We start from the raw sequence: 18692 nt of genomic DNA on the forward strand, positions 1-18692 counted from the left end.
GGAACAGCAGTGGGAGAGAAGGAGGGTCTTGGATCGATGTGTAAATCGATCTAAGTGACCCTTAGGTCATTTTTTAAAAATCAGCTCCCGACATGTTAGATCGATCACACAGTTGGTCAGATCGATCATAAAGGTACTCAGATCGATCGAACCCACAAAACGACAAAATTTTTTTTGAAATTTTTTTTTTTTGAAAATCTTTTTTTTTTTTAAATGAAATGAAAAATATTTTTGAATTTTTGGAATAAAAATTTTTTAAAAAAAATTTTAATTTTGAAATTTGAAATTCAAAAAGAAGTCAAAGTCAATTGAAGTGCACAGATCGATCGAAACTTGATCGATCCAACAGGTGAAAACCAGTATAGATCTTCAAACGATACACAGAGAGATGATTTTTCAGAGTTTCAAAAAAATTTCTAAGTATGGAACACAGATCGATCTAAAGAAAAGCTAGATCGATTTGGGAATACTCCGATCGATCAGGAAAAAAGTTCGCTCGATACATAGAGTGATGAAATATGCAGAGATTTTCGCACGATGGGACAGAGAGATGGGACTATGCAGGGATGATTGTTCGATCGATCGAACTTCTTCTCAGATTGATCGAACAGACACTAAATGCCTAATTCAAAAATTAAAGCACATGCATTCCCTATTAAAGTCTTAAGCAATGTTAATGATCCCAGAATATATCTAGACGACGCAAGAAATGAAAGGTAAAATAGAAATAAGGGAGGAATAGGGTTGAAAACCCTACGAATCACTAGTGTTTAACGTCTCTAGCAAGACATTGGGCTCTTTTAGCCTGGATCAAAAATCTTGTTGTGCATCTCCTCCTTAGCTGGGTGAAAAGCACTTTGAACCCTACCCAACAAATTGTTCCCTAGAGAACTCATTGGATTTGATTCAAAGGAGATTGATGGTCCTAAATTTTTGGGTCTCCATACCCTTTCAACACTTGGTTTTAAAATATTTTTCTTTGAAGTCTTTTTGGAAAGCAAACCATGGGAATGTTCAATATCAAGCAAAGACTCAAATTTTTCACATTCATTTTCAATGCATTTCTCAACAATACAAACCTCTTCATGTTTGTCCAAAGAATTGGGGGTTGGATTGAATATGTTCAACTTCACCTTCATATGCCCAAATGAAATTTTCATTATCCCCGTCTTACAGTTTATGTTGGCATTAACGGTTGCCAAGAAAGGACGGCCAAGGATAACTGAAATTTGGCTCTTGGGATTTGTGACCAATTCCGTGTTTATGACTACGAAATCGGCCGGGAAGAAGAATTTATCAATTTTGATCAACACATCCTTAATAATACCCCGGGGCTTTTTGATGGATCGGTCGGCTAGTTGCAAAACTACCAATGTCGGTTTTAAATCTCCTAAGCTTAATTGAACATACACCGAGTATGAAAGAAGGTTAACACTTGCTCTTGAATCAAGAAGAGCCCGATTAATGACATGGTCACCAATAATGCAAGAAGTAGTAGGTGAGCCGGGGTCCTTAAATTTTGGGAGAGTGTTGTGTTGCAATATTGAGCTCACTTACTCGGTCAAGACAACTTTCTTTGGTGCTTGGCTCTTGTTCTTCCTCTTTTGGGTGCAAAGATCTTTCAAAAATTTGGCATAAGCCGAAATTTGTCTAATTGCATCCAAGAAAGGAAGATTAATCTTCACTTGCCTAAACATTTCAATGATCTTATTCACTTTGCCTTGTTATTTTTTAAGAGAATTGGATCCTTTTAAGGCATCCGAAAATAGAGCCTTTGGCTCAAAATCTTTTTTCAAAACATTTTCAACACAAGAATTTTTCAAATCATTTCTCAAATCTTTCTCAACAAAAGGATCATGCACATACAATGAAGGAGGAATAGGATGTGGATGGGACGGGTGTCAACTTTCGGTTGCACCGGTTCACTCTCATCATTGTGAATTCCAAGGTTGTCACCGCATTGATATACTCAATTGTGTGACCTTCCGATGAGGAATTGGTCTCCATAACAAATTATTGCTTGGGTGGTGGATTCAAAGGCATTTTCCCTTTTTCCCTAGCATTTAAGGTACTAGCTATTTGCCCAACTTGGGTTTCTAACTTCGTAATTGATTGAGAATAAGAATGAAGTAACTGGGTGTTTGCCTCCAAAGTACCCAAAGCGGGACTCCTAGAATTTCCTTGAGAATAAAATGATTGATTAGGAAAATGAGAGTTAGAAATTGGTTTCCATGTGATGATTGAAAAGATGACCTATAACCTTGGGAACCTTGGCTTTGCATTGGGGGTGGAACATAATTGCCTAGAAAACCACTTTGGGGAGGGTTTGAGCCTTCCCCTTGGCTTTTCCAAGAGAAGTTTAGATGGTTCCTCCACCCGGGATTGTAATGTGTGCCATAGGGATTATTCCCTTGGTTGAAAAATGCGGCATTCACTTGTTCATGGTTCTCACTTTGCACATGTCCATGGGGACAATTGGAAGTAGAATGTAAGACACTAGAACAAGTCATGCAATATTCATTGGAATTATGATAAGAATGATTAGGGGAGGAAGACACTTGATTCACCGAATTTTGGTTGATAAAAAATTAATCAAATCTTTGAGATAGAGACTTGACTTCGGCGGCTATGTCATCGGAATTGTCAACTTGATATAAGCCAACATTCTTCCTTCCACCTAGATTTCTACCATTTTTGGAAAAAAAGGATCGATGCATTGAATTCTCACTCATGCTCTCATAAAGACGCCATACATCATCCTCATGCCTATCAAGATATGAACCACACATGGAATCATCTACCATTCCTTTAAAATTATCTGACAAACTTTCAAAGAAAAATTGCACCAATTGCCATTTAGGAATGTCATGATGTGGACACTTCCTAAGCAAGTCATTAAGGCGTTCCCATGCCTGATGAAACAATTCCCTATCCCCTTGAGAAAACTCTCGAATTGAGGTTCTCATTACATTGGTCTTTGAAACCGGATAGTACTTTTTCGAGAACTCTTGTTGCATTGCCGCCCAAGAAGTTATCGAAAAAGGCCTAAGATTGTTGAACCAATATTTTGCCTTATCTTTAAGGGTGAAAAGGAAGAGTTTTAATCTCAAAACCTCTTTCGGCATGTCCGTGTATTTCATGATGGAACACACTTCAAGAAACTCATCCAAATGCTTGTAAGGTTCTTCACTTGGAAGTCCATGATAGTTGGGAAGCATTTGGATAGTTTGAGGTTTAATTTCATAGTGATGTGCTCTAAATGGGGGCAATTGAATGGATATAGTTACATTATATTCATTTGGCACATAATGATCACACAAAGCAAAAGGAGGATTCACAACCGGTGGTGCTACATAAGCACCTTGATTGCCATGAATAATGGGAAGTTGTGGAGCAAAAATTGGCTGAGGCATTCCTAATAGAACATGGCCTTATTGTTGTGGTGGAATGAATGGTCTTGGCATGCCTAATGGTATTTAAATGTTGTCATGATGCACATTAGGGTGGAGGATACCTTGTTGGTCACTGTAACCAAGGTCCTCCAGATGGTCCTCATTGATGTCTTCCATTGATGAAATAGAATGACTAGACTTCCCCCTTCCCCTAGGATTGCGAACAACCTATTCAAGATGAAAATTAAGTGGGACAAGAGTTGGATTTAATAATCTACAACCATGCATACATAAACAAAAACAAAAACAAGCAATTAGCAAACATTTCGCCTCCACAACAAATCAATCAACAAACCTCCACAAAGATTTATCCCATACTCCCATGCTTTAAACAATATGCAAGAAAAATTAAATTACCTCCACGCAGGCTCACGATACATCTAAGAAAATAAAAACTTGTCTCCACGCGGGCTCACGATTTAACTAGAGAAAGAGTTTAGAAAAGCTCACAAAGGGTCCTTAAGCAACTTCAATTTGTTTTTCAATTTTTTTCTCTCTTTTGCTTCGCAATTTTAGATTTTAGCTTTTTGTACTTTTGCTTAGCTTAGATTGCCTCTTTGCTTTTGAATTTCCCTATGCTTCGCTTCCTTGGCTCGATGCACCTAACCAATCAAGAACAAACACAATAAGTAATCAAAATAAAATAAAAATAAAGACAAGATCAAAAGAGTACTAATTCCTAATTGATTTCCAAAATACGATGGTGTCAAATCCCCGACAACGGCGCCAAAACTTAGTGCGCGCTGAACGCAAAGCAAAAAATTGAGTGTAGTGTGGCCAAGTTTAAATTTAGAGATTGCCACTACCACTCTAACTATAAATATAGCTAGGGTGAGTAAGGATCGTCCCAAGGGAAATGGAGTGTATTTAGCTTGGAAATCAATGTTGGATTAGTAGGTCGAGTGATCAAAGATGTTTTGATTGGTTAATTAAACTACAATGTCAATTAAATGGATGCAAGGTAAAGCAATTGAAGTAGAATGAAATGTAGAGAATATAAGAGAGGGATCTTGGGACTTAGAGGTCATCACTAAACATCACCTTCCTAGACACTCAATGTGTAATGGATGAGAAGGATTATATGTTACAATACTAGTGTGTGTCATTAATTGAATCAACAAGTATGGATGACTAAATAAGTATACATTGTCTAGCGAAACTAGTGAATATTATAACATATCAAGTTAAGCCATTATTTCTTCTTTTAAGTCCATAATCAATGCACATCATCAAATTAGAGAAATATACTACTTGCATTCATAAGTATGGAACATCAAACAACAAGCATGGATTGTCCTCCCATCTAAGAAAGTAAGGCAACTACACTACAACTAAGTTAGGGGCATGAAAATTAAACTAATTAAACTACGGAAGAGGCACAATCCATCAAGAAATAGGTATGAACCATCAAACAAACCACAAAAGTATTCCATTTAAGCATCATGCCTTGACCATCACTAGATTTATAGCATCAACACACATAGACATGCATCAATGTCACAAGACCTAGAGATAAACACATAAACATCTATTCTAGCATACATAGACATATGAATAGAATGAAATGATTAATTGAAAATATTAAACCACACATATCATTGTAAAAACAAGATTCATATATAAATCAAATGTAAAGATAAGAACTACAACATATATCCCCTCAAATTATAAAACATCAAAGTCTAGGAGGCATGTTTAGGGCTATCTCTAGCCCCAAGAGAATGGTTTAGCCACTCATTGATGTAGTCATCCAACCGTTAAGGATTATCTCCATAGTAGAAGTGATCTTCTTCTCCTTAATGGAAACCCTAGATGAGTGGAAGAACTGCCAGATGGTGTGTGTCTCTCTAATCTCTAGACTTGTGATACCCCTCGGATCTGAGACACAGGTTGATCAGGCCCAGGCCCAAACCCGAGGGATATCAAACAATTAATATGTAATTGAACACAGAATACAAGATGAAATAAACAATAATAATAATAATAAGCTGAAAGAATGCTAATTGAAAATCCTTTAAATAATATAATTATTGAAAACTGTTAAATCCAAACTTCATAGGTTTACAACTTGGGAATCCATCCATTAGACCCCTTATTAAAAATTCTCGAACCGAAACTAAAATGATAGAAATGAAGTCTAAAGCTAACATAAAGAAGATTCTTACATAGTCGAAGGAATGAATATCTGTATTTGCTCTGCACGTCCAAGCTCTAACCCTGGAACCGACGAACACCTGAAAAGTCAGGCCCACATGCAAGTCCTGATCTACTACAATCCAAATAGTAATCCGATACGCAGATACATCCTAGGAAGACTCAACAATATCTAGAGTAGTCTATATAAGCATATAGTACACACTATAGGACGCTCGCTAGTCCAATAGGTCTGTCTCAGCCTTAATAGAAGACAACATGCGAACACGCACCCTAAGGTGGGCATGAGTACCTAGACCTACCAGGGAACAACACCTATGTCCAGTTATCCATCCTAGGCGATATACGCGCCTTAACCATAGTCAAGAGACCCAAGCTCATACCATGGCACCAAATAATATATATATATATAGTCCGAACTCCTCCTAATACAGTATACCATCCATCTGTGTAGTGGTCTAATATATGTATAACAAATCCATCCTGGAACCATAGTAGGTCATTCAATTCACAATTGATATGACACATGTAGGTGATAGACTTAACCTATATGATTAATCCATACCTTAATCCAGATTTAGGTAGGTGATAAGTGCTGAATACTGTATATTTAAGCGCCCTAAATTGCATTAGTTAAGTCCGTTGTTTGTTTAATTAAGTAGATTATCTTCATTTGTGTGTATGTATATATTTTCAGGTCCATTTGCCAAAAAAGGAGCAAAATCAAGGCTTTGTGGAGTTTTGGCCATCAAAAGGCACAAGGCTGAATTTCTGGCAGCAGTGGATCCTGAACTTTGCTCGCCATTTTGACCTTCCTAACTCAAGAACTGGACTTCCCTTATAACATGAAAGATTTAGAGCTCTGAATCAGCTTTCCAAATCTTCAAACGGTTTGTCATTCGGAGCTCGGAGCAGAGAGTTATGGCCTTGTTACCAGAGGCGCGCAGAACTGCCTGGCAGCAATGAAATTCTGCCTTAATCTTCATTTTCGACCAACTATCCTTGAGAATTGGATCTCCACTAAAACATGAAATATTTAGAGCTCTGAATTAGCTTTCTAAATCTTCAAACGGTTCATCATTCGGAGTTCGGAGCGCAAAGTTATGGCTGTTTAACCGAAGTAGGTCTGGGCGGAGCAAGGCAAGAATGGAGCATTCTGCTCCAATTTCGAGTGCTCGAGCCCTTATTTCGAGTGCTCGAACTTAGGGCAGAATTGCATCCGGAAATGGCCCATTTTCAGCCACTTGCATCTTGGGTTCCTCAATTCTAATTTCCCTCTTTAATGGTTGGTTGGAGATGTTGGTTGGTGGGGGGTTTCTAGAGCCTTATCTCTAGAAGATAAGAGAGGGAAGCCACACAATATGATGGGGCTTGATTCTACAAGATTAGAGGAGAGAGAAGAGAGCAAGAGAGAGGAGTTCTTCAAGCCAACACAAGGGAGCACGAAAATGGAGTTGGAGGCCTTGCTTCCTCCTTCATCTAGAGCTACCATGGGTAACTAAACCTCTTCCTAGGGAGTTGATGTAACCTTTGTCAAGTAAATATGTATTAATTGTGTTTATATTTGGGGAGCTTTGCATTTATGTAACAAGTTGTCTAATCTAGAGATACACTTTGATGTATTTGTGTTTCATTCCATATTTAATCTTGTAGAGACTCTTATCTTGTCTTAGAAATTGTTTCTTCATGATTATGCTACTTACATCTTTATAGTGAGAATGAAGATGAGATTATACAATAGTTTTAATGACATGTTGTTTAAGAAATTTGATATTCCATGGCTTAGGGAAACCTTTGATGGATTATGGCTTAGTTCTAGACTTCATGTGCACTTACCACACAAATTGAGGACTTTGATAGTTCATAGCTTAGGAAGGATACTTCATTCTATACCCTAGTTTAGATAGATGACTTATGCCAACCTTGGATGGATTATACTTAATTCTTGAATGTGTGAACTTCTTGAAGATATTGTAGTTGTCTTGCATTTCTACATATCATGGTTGCATGTATACTTTGTTCCCCAAGTTAATTGCAATTAGGCATGTTTATATGGCTTGTGGTGAAGTCAATTCCCTAGTCTCTTCTCTATTGTTCTATCTCTCTTTACTTCCTAGCACACTATTGTTTTATGCACTTTGAATTCCTAGTTTAGTGACCATAAAACAAACCCTCTATGAACACCCTTTATCACTCTAAAATGACTCTAGACACTTAGGTTGCCATAGATTAGCGCAGTCCCAATGGTTCGACTTACCCGACCAATAGCCCTATTTTACAATGATTCGTGCTATTGCGAAGGTTGATGTATAGTTGATCAACCGATCAATTTTTGGCGCCGTTGCCGGGGACTGCAAACGGTTTAGCGAACAAAGTTCTAGGGTTAAATTTTAGTTTGATTGTGAATATCGTGTTTTGTGAATATTCCTTGTGTGTTTTAATCATCTTTAAATTGTAAGTGAGATTCTAGGAACTCAAAGCTCGCCGTGGGAATGCTAGCAAATTGTAAGTCTAGAGGACCCCGGGTAAGTCTCTTGACCTTCTAGTTTCGAATTGTGAATATCGTGCATGTGTTAAGCTTAAAAGTAGATAAATTGCAATCCCTTGTCGAGGCTAATCTTTATTGTGTATTTTCAATTCCAAGCATCGGTCCTTGTCGTGGCCAATTTAATTTTTGTCTTGATAATTGAGGAGAAAGGGAATATCATATGTGGAGGTTATGGTGATGAAGTGTTGTGTTGATTGCTTTGTGTATTGTTGAATTACTCCTAGATGGAGAATAATTATCTCCCAACTCAATTCTACACACCACATGCGTTTTGTGCTTTTTGCTCTAGTAATACACATTATACAAGAGATTGTCTTCCAACGAGACAATTCTCAGATTTTTATCTAGAGCAACCAAATGCAAATTTCTCTGATCCGGGTAGTGATCCATACTTCAATGGTTATAACTCGGGTTCAGGAGATCATCAAAACTTCTTGTGGCATGACATAGGAAATTCAGCCCCACAATCTCTTGGGCAACATTTTCACTCCAATTTTCAACCCAATGATCATTATTTCCAGCCCTCTTCTTCTCCTTTTCTACCGTCTCCATTGGATGAGTTAATAGCTGCCAACGAACAAATGATAGAGTCTATGCATACGCAAATGATGGAGTCCAACAAGCAAATGTTGGATGACATTGTTAGCATGCAATCCACCGCCTATTCTCATTCCCAATCTAGAGTTGATTTAGATGACCAGATAGCCCAAATTCAACAAATGGTTGATGTTCTAAATCAGGAAAAGGAAGAAGAATTTCCAATTGAACTTTTGGTCAATCCAAAAGAGAATTCTATGAATGATGAGTTTACTTTTAGTAATTTTCATCACGAGAATGTTCAAGTGGTTACCGTATGTGAAAATGAAGAAATAGTGGGTGAAGATCAAATTGTCGCCACACTAAAAATTGAAGAATTTGTGGTTCAAAATGAGGAAATTAATGATGTAGAGATTGTCTACCCTACTCCAAAACAGCCCCTACATAATCCTTTGCTTGATACACCTCCTTCAATGGAGGATCCTCTAAAAGCTTGTTTGGCTCATTTCAATTGTGAGGATTTTAATGTTGACAATTCCATTTCGGAGGTGAATTCTTTGCTTAATATTCATCCACCTATTCATTCTCTTCCTTGGTCAACATCAAATGTATCTCTTTCTTGGGAGCTTGCATCTCATCCCATTCCCTCACTTGAGTTGTCTCAAGTTGTTGAGCCCGAGCCGCCGGATAAGTGTGAGGAGGATGTTGAAATTCTGAAGGATAATTGGTCGAGCATACCCGTGCTCAATATGACCCTTCACAAGTCTTTGCTTGATGTGCCTTCATTTGATCCACCTTTCCTTCATCCAAATCAGCGCCTAAATAATCATAAGTTCTTCATTGAGGATGAAGAGTGGATTGAGGTCTTTCCATTACCTCTTTCCAATTTTTGTCTTCAAGCTCTTTTTCGTCCGCTTCCAAAAGAACTTTCTTACTTAGGGAAGCTTGAATCTCTAGAGAGACATGGTATAGGGTAAGGAGGACTAACTTGATCTCGGTGTGTCTAGCTATCGAGATTTTTGAGGATTAGTGCCTGCTCTAACTTCGTCTAGCTATCGACATTAAATTTAGCAAAGCAAGGGAATAAATTCTTTCGATGTTCCAAGCTTCTCTACCTTCTTAAATTGCTCATGCCTTGAAATTTTCTGGGAAATGGTTTCGATAAGCCAAAAATTTGATTTTTCTAAAATGGTCTTCAGTTGTGTTTCACAATTTTAGACTGGCCTCTTAGACCTTCTTAGCTCTAATTTTCATTCCCGGAAATTTCTATCGCTTTTGAGCAATTTCATAGGATCTTTGGCATGCAACTCATGTGCACAACCTCTCCTTTTCAATGCATTGTTGAATCATGGTTCCTCAAAAATTTACATGCATTAGAGAGAAGCTGCAAGGTTTGAAAATTTTCTCAAAACTTTCCAGGCATTGGAGATGAAATGCAAAGTTTGAAAAATTTTCATCCAGGCATTAGAAATGTTGAGCAATTTGACAATTTTTCCAAAAATTTTCTATCCATGCATTGGAGAGGTGTTACATTTTGAAAAAATTTCCAATTTGATCCATGCATTAGAAAGAAGTTGAAAAGTTTTCCAAATTTTTCTAAAAATCCATCCATGCATTGGATTGGAATAATGTGTCAAGTTTCAAATTTTCCATGCATGGCTTGAATTTAGGACTGACATGCAAATTTTCAAAAATTCTCTATGCTTAAAATTTTCATTTTTGAGAATTCTATCCATTTTGCATCATGTTGAAATGTTTTAAGCTTGAAATTTTCATTTTTGAGAATTCTATCCATTTTGCATCATGTTGCAAAAAGCTTGAAAATTTTCTTAAACTCATCCATGCATTGTGTGCAGTGCAAAGTTTAAAAAAAATTTCATCCATGCATTGGAATGGAATGAATTTGCAACGTTTAAAAATTTTCTTCAGAAATTTCATTCATGCTTTGTGTGATGTTGTAAAAGTTGTAAATTTTTCCATGCAATTTAAATTCATGCATGCATCATTAAAGAAAAAAATTTCCATGAAAAATTTCCATGAAAAAATTTCATTTCCTATGAAAAATTTCAATTTTTTCCATCCATGCAAAATTTCAATCCATTTCATCCATGCACTCAAAATCCAGCTATGCAAATCCATCCATGCAAGATCTTCCATGCATTCAAGTTGGCTGAAACATTCAATCTCCAAGTGCCAATTCATTTCCAAGCTACTGAGCCAATTTCGTGCCCTCCAAATTCCAGTTTGAGGCTCCAAATGTCTTCACCATCAATCCCAAGCTCACTGCCTAATTTTGGAGCACTCTAAATCCCATTCAGATTGCTCCAAATTACCACACCAATTTTGCATGCATCACTGCCTTCATTTAGAGCACTCTAGCTTCCATTTGGAGTGCTCTAAATTTTCAGCCCTTCATTTGCAGCCACTGCCTCATTTTTTAGCACTCTCAATTCCTGTTAGAGTGCTCGAATTTCCTGCACTACCATGCCGAGCCCACTGCCTTCAATTCGAGTGCTCGCAGGCTCAGTTCGAGCACTCGAATCTGCTTCCTCACTCTCTTGTCAACCATAAGCCCATTTCTCCAACCCAACCACCATCTTACCCGACACCGATCCATCTCTCCCAACCCATGCAAACCAACCCAACTCATCTCCAAACCAACCCAACTCATCAAACCCTCCACCACCTTCTATCCTACTCTCCAACACCATCTCACCAACGCACCACCACCCAACACCATCTCACCTCCACCCTCTGCATCACACCAACCACTCTCCATCACCATCTCACATCCACCCACAAACCTGTATGCCGAGTGCTCGATCAACCCCACCATCAACCTCCCTCCCATTCACCCACTCTCGGCACCAACCTAAGCCACCACCCACCATGCAAGCTCCAACCCAAACCACGACCACCATGCCACTTCTCCCAACACAACTTCATGACCTACATCAACCCTCACCATCTCTCTCTCTCTCGGCAACTTCAAGCTCCCTCAACTCACCACCATTCAAAACCCACCAACCATGCCAACCCTCACCACCCACCAACTCGGCTTCGATCTAACAAACCACTCCATCCCACACTCACATCCACCTCTCTGTTTGTTTTTCGAGCACTCGAAGCCAATCTTCGAGTGCTTGCAGCTGCATTCAGCTTTCAGCTCACTCAATCCCAAGCTCTCGCAGCCATCCCATGCAAACCACACCCTGTATGCAAGCTTCGCAACTCATCATCCACACCATCCCAACTCTCTGCAACCCACTTCTCAACTCACCCATGCTTGCACCACCTCACCACCTCGCACACATAGAACCATGCAACCATGCATGCATCAACTCAAACCTCAACTCCTATCTCTCTCCTCAACCCAACGCACCCAACCAACCTTCCAACCTTCTCTCTTTCTCGGCCTCTACAAACCAAACATCACCACCTCTTGCAACACAACAACAACCCACTTCCTCAACCATGCATTCCCACGCAACCCACTTCAAACCACACTCCCCAAACCACCCTCCAACTCATGCTCACCACAACCCAAACCATCAACCTCCTCTCGGCATCTCTGCAGACAACCCCACCAACCCTCCTCTCTCTCTCGGCAACTACACTCACCATCCACCCCTCAACCACCTTTAACCTCCCAAACCTTCACCAATCAACCACCATGCAACCACCTCTCACCCTCATCTCAACCAACCTACTCCAACACCGACCCCACCTCTCGGCAACCCCTCCACCCAACCACCCTCATCTCACCCCACCTTACATGCAAACATGCACCACCCCCCCACCTTTGGCATGTAAGTTCAAAAAAAAAAAACAAAAAAAAAATACATAATACTTTATATATATATATATATATATTATTATAATAAAATAATAAAATAAATAAATAAAATAATAATAACAATAATAACTATACTAAAAATAAAAATAAAAAAAAAAAAAAACAAAAATTTTTAGATTTTTATCTTGCACTAAAATTCAGGTTAGTATTTTTATTTCTGTTTTGGTTTTTCTTATGCAGCCTATGCTTTTACTTGTGTATAGTAGTTATGTTTTGACAGGTCTTCCTGTCCAAGTTTGGGGGACGCCTTTGCGCATTCACATCGATGGATATTTTTGCATTCGTCACTCCACTTGGTAATATTGTTCTTTTACCTTCTTTGCTCTTATTTTGTTTCACTCGTCTTCACACATTGAGGACAATGTGACATTCAAGTTTGGGGGTGCAATAGGACATTTTTGGTTTCACATTTTTGCTAAGCAATGATAGTATGATTTGAACTTGTCGGGGATGAAGCATATGTTTGATACCTTGTATATAGAAGCAATTGAATTTTTGAAAATAAAGAAAAATTTGAGTTGAAATGATCATGTAGATTCAAATTAGTCTGTATAAATGTCTCAATTAAATTCTCGCTGGATTTGACACTCTTTTAAGCTTCACAATGCACAGATGCACATTGGAAACTTAACTGTGAGGCATGCAACTTAATCGACCTTGACCTTGGCCTAGTTAATCTGATTTGATGAACCTAATAGATGAATATCTTTGGCATGATTTAAGTTGTCTAAAAAAAAAAAAAAAAAAAAACTGAGAAAGAAAGAAAAAAATGACCAGTTGACGTTCGTAGCCTTTCCAACTCGAGTTATTAAGCCCTTTGGAGTGTCTCTTCACTTAACACCCTGAAGCCATCTGGTTTGGGAGTTGTTGGCCTAACGCTTGCTACAGGGGTTGGTTAGAAAGCTTAAGGGACTTAAACATTGCACGGTCATTCAAAAAATAAACTGGTAATAAACATGGTTTGTTGGAGTTCGTAGCCTTTCCAACTTGAGCTATTAAGCCCTAGGAGTGTCTCTACACTTAGCACCCTAAAGCCATCTGGTTTGGGAGTTGTTGGCCTAACGCTTGCTACATAGGTTGGTTAGAAAGCTTAAGGGACTTCAGCATTGCACAACCATTCTATGTTTCGCTTATGAGTTACAATAAATTGTCAATAAGCAATAAAAGTTCTCTTGTAAATAAAATCATGCCTTAGGGACCTCATTTAAAGGGGAATTTAATGATTTGAAAACTTGTGCTTTGGAATTGGAAAAGAAAGTAAAAGCCGCATGTTGAGAATCCAATTCACTTTCACTGAAGCTAGAGTTGATTTCCATTCAAGATATGATAATTGAGTTATTTATATAGACTTTGATGTTGATGCATGTATGTGGAAATGTATTTAGCCAATTTTTGTATCAATGCTTCATATATGCAAGGTAGTTTTCCCAATGACCCCATCTCTAGTTTTTGTCTGTTTCAAGTTGTATTTAAGCTATGTATCTATCTCATTTTACCATGGATGATATTTTTGTAGTAGCATGCCCATGGTTGTCTTTTCATTAAGTTTTTCATTGTAGTTTTGCTAAGGGACTAGCAAAATGTAAGTTTGGGGGTGTGATAAGCGCTGAATACTGTATATTTAAGCGCCCTAAATTGCATTAGTTAAGTCCGTTGTTTGTTTAATTAAGTAGATTATCTTCATTTGTGTGTATGTATATATTTTCAGGTCCATTTGCCAAAAAAGGAGCAAAATCAAGGCTTTGTGGAGTTTTGGCCATCAAAAGGCACAAGGCTGAATTTCTGGCAGCAGTGGATCCTGAACTTTGCTCGCCATTTTGACCTTCCTAACTCAAGAACTGGACTTCCCTTATAACATGAAAGATTTAGAGCTCTGAATCAGCTTTCCAAATCTTCAAACGGTTTGTCATTCGGAGCTCGGAGCAGAGAGTTATGGCCTTGTTACCAGAGGCGCGCAGAACTGCCTGGCAGCAATGAAATTCTGCCTTAATCTTCATTTTCGACCAACTATCCTTGAGAATTGGATCTCCACTAAAACATTAAATATTTAGAGCTCTGAATTAGCTTTCTAAATCTTCAAACGGTTCATCATTCGGAGTTCGGAGCGCAAAGTTATGGCTGTTTAACCGAAGTAGGTCTGGGCGGAGCAAGGCAAGAATGGAGCATTCTGCTCCAATTTCGAGTGCTCGAGCCCTTATTTCGAGTGCTCGAACTTAGGGCAGAATTGCATCCGGAAATGGCCCATTTTCAGCCACTTGCATCTTGGGTTCCTCAATTCTAATTTCCCTCTTTAATGGTTGGTTGGAGATGTTGGTTGGTGGGGGGTTTCTAGAGCCTTATCTCTAGAAGATAAGAGAGGGAAGCCACACAATATGATGGGGCTTGATTCTACAAGATTAGAGGAGAGAGAAGAGAGCAAGAGAGAGGAGTTCTTCAAGCCAACACAAGGGAGCACGAAAATGGAGTTGGAGGCCTTGCTTCCTCCTTCATCTAGAGCTACCATGGGTAACTAAACCTCTTCCTAGGGAGTTGATGTAACCTTTGTCAAGTAAATATGTATTAATTGTGTTTATATTTGGGGAGCTTTGCATTTATGTAACAAGTTGTCTAATCTAGAGATACACTTTGATGTATTTGTGTTTCATTCCATATTTAATCTTGTAGAGACTCTTATCTTGTCTTAGAAATTGTTTCTTCATGATTATGCTACTTACATCTTTATAGTGAGAATGAAGATGAGATTATACAATAGTTTTAATGACATGTTGTTTAAGAAATTTGATATTCCATGGCTTAGGGAAACCTTTGATGGATTATGGCTTAGTTCTAGACTTCATGTGCACTTACCACACAAATTGAGGACTTTGATAGTTCATAGCTTAGGAAGGATACTTCATTCTATACCCTAGTTTAGATAGATGACTTATGCCAACCTTGGATGGATTATACTTAATTCTTGAATGTGTGAACTTCTTGAAGATATTATAGTTGTCTTGCATTTCTACATATCATGGTTGCATGTATACTTTGTTCCCCAAGTTAATTGCAATTAGGCATGTTTATATGGCTTGTGGTGAAGTCAATTCCCTAGTCTCTTCTCTATTGTTCTATCTCTCTTTACTTCCTAGCACACTATTGTTTTATGCACTTTGAATTCCTAGTTTAGTGACCATAAAACAAACCCTCTATGAACACCCTTTATCACTCTAAAATGACTCTAGACACTTAGGTTGCCATAGATTAGCGCAGTCCCAATGGTTCGACTTACCCGACCAATAGCCCTATTTTACAATGATTCGTGCTATTGCGAAGGTTGATGTATAGTTGATCAACCGATCAGTAGGCTTAGTGTCTGAACTAATCCATACCTAGTATGACACCGTCCCATACCAGTGCATACCATCCTCCAGTTTACATAGTTAATAACACAATATATCTATTTATTAACCACATCCCAGAATAAGCATAAATATAGTTTAGCATATATACAACCAATTTATGCATCCAACATAACATTTAGATATCCCATTGCAGTTCTTTATAAAAATAAAAAGACTGTACACTTAGCTCCTCCAGTTAGCGTAGTTGACGAAAACAGTATTAGATACTAATCAACCATACTCCAAAATTTGCATAAATATAGTTTAACATGTGTATAACTAAATTATGCATCTAATAACAATTTTAGAATCCCAGTTCCAGTCCTTGAAATTGACAAATCAAGATTATACAATTTATTTCTCCATATAATACCATAACTGATGCGTTGTATGTCAGCTTGTAAATATCAGTTAATTCCAACTAAGAACACATATATTTTAATAGTCATATGCTCTTAACACAACTAACAACATGATTCATAATTTAAGATCATGCAATAAAACCAATTGCTAAAACAGTAAGCAGTGTAATGTAAATATTTAATCATTCACCTACGAGCCCTCTATTTGATCTTAAATTAATTCACATCCTCAATAACTGAATGTGAGCTTGCTTTTTAACATTATTATAAGTCTCAAACACATATTTACAACATTCAGTAGCTTCAAACAGTTCCAGAAAATTCAATTTCAGCCAAACGAACCACAAAAATCAATTTCTGGACCTTTTAAGAGAGAGCAGGCTCTAGAAATTAAAAGAGCCTGCTCTTCTTTTCTTCATAGCCGGCTCTAGGCTCATTAGGGCCGGCTCCACAACATCCTAGAGCCGGCTCTACCTTCTAGGAGCCGGCTCTAAGGGGTTTTAAGAGCCTGCTCCCTTTTCCCCTTAGCATCTTCGTCCGTTTCGTTGTCTTCTCTGATTTTTGTGAGTACCAATTTTTTTAGTAACTTTTAGTGCATGTTTTAAGGTCTAATTCAGTTCTAGATTGATTGTAAAACAATGATATACCATCAAAACTTGAACTGAAAACAAATTACTACACAACGGAGCAAGGTCAGAGAACTACAGTTTATTTACTATCTTTCTGAAACAACGAAGAACAGGTTCAATTCCATGAATTTAAACATTGATTAAATATGCATAAAGGTTATAATTAAGCCTTAGATTAATCCCTGGAGTCTTCCTAAACATGCACAGAACACAGATTAAAGGGATAGAGAAGAACAAGACTTGCCTCTGAGAGTTTGAATCAAAAACTCTAACTGTCGTCTCTAAAAATTCCGGCAACGTCAACTTGTTGTTATCACCCTCTTCCACTCCTATTTAAGACCAGAACTCCTCCTTGAATCCCTCCCTTAATCTCCTAAAGTTTCTCTCTGTAAACCACACAAGCTCCCTCTCTGTTTCTCTGCCCTCACAACTCTCTATATGACTCTGTTACATGACTCTGTTACTGAAGGTGGTGAGTAGGGTTTACAAAAACCCTAGGCAGACGTATACCCATATATTTATAGAGTTATACCAAACCCTAAATTAATTCAAGCCCTAACTAAACCCTAATCGGCCCATAAAACTTAATTAAACCTGTGTCGGCTAAATAAACTAAACCCTAAATTATAAAACAGTTAATTTACATAAGCACGTAATTAACAAAACTTAAGAAACATAATTAAATAACCAATTAACCTAAAACAGTTTTATTTAAAACAATTAATCACGAAATGCAAATAATCAAGCAAATAATTAATTAAACAAATATTTAAAACAATTTAATTCAAATAATGCAATTAATCAAGCAAATAATGTATTTAAACAAATATTTAAAACAATTTAATTCAAGTAATGCAATTAATCAAGCAATAATTTATTTAAACAAACAAAATACAATTTAAACAATAAATTTAGTAAAAACACACATAAATAATTAAAATAAAGGCCAGGACTATCCTTTTTAAAATTGGGGGTATTACAAGACTCCTCCAACCTCTCTTTTCTATATGGTTCCTTTCTCTCCAAGATTGTCTATGTATAAAATGGCCCAAAATCCTTATATAGGTAGCTCAAGTGTCACCCCCAATGGCCAGACCTCATGCACTAGGACCTCCAAATGATTACACCACGAGCACACCTTTTAATTGGTTGGAACACTGTTTTTCTCGCACTTGAGGAGGGTCGATCAATCACAAAGGTGGTCAGATTGATCGAACTATGGCGGCGCCTTTTTAGAATAATGAAAAATCTGAGATATTTTTGAGATATTTTGGGAAAAGGATAAAAGTGGTAAGTGGGGATAAGATCAAAGATGTTCGATCGATCGAAGTAATGTTGGATCGATCAAAGATGAAAATTTCTTGAGAATAAGGATAAGAGGCTTGATCCATCTTGGCATGATTAGAACGATCACTGTGAGATCGATCGGAGCTTGGTCTGATCGATCGAAGATTGCAGTTTTCCACCACTTTGCTTCCGCTTTACTCCTTTCTTCCACTAAGCTTGAGATTGCATCTTTTATGCTCTAATTCAGCTGAATTGACTTATTTTGGGGATAAGTACTTAAAAAACGAAGTAACATGAAATTAGACTAAAACAGAAAAATAAGATAGAATAAGGTCCTAGAATGCTCAAGCTTAAGGGATTTCAATGCGCACTTTTCAACGCTTATCACACAACCTTCCTTGCACACTGCTGACACTCTATCAGCATCATTTCTACTGAACCTGACATCCAACTTTTCCTTAGTTACATGCTCCTTATGTGCAAGCCT

The sequence above is a fragment of the Cornus florida genome, unplaced genomic scaffold (genome assembly GCF_030987335.1).
Source record: "Cornus florida cultivar Cherokee Brave unplaced genomic scaffold, ASM3098733v1 CherokeeBrave_3.0.0_Hap2_Chr07, whole genome shotgun sequence".
In the NCBI taxonomy this organism is placed as follows: Eukaryota; Viridiplantae; Streptophyta; class Magnoliopsida; order Cornales; family Cornaceae; genus Cornus; species Cornus florida.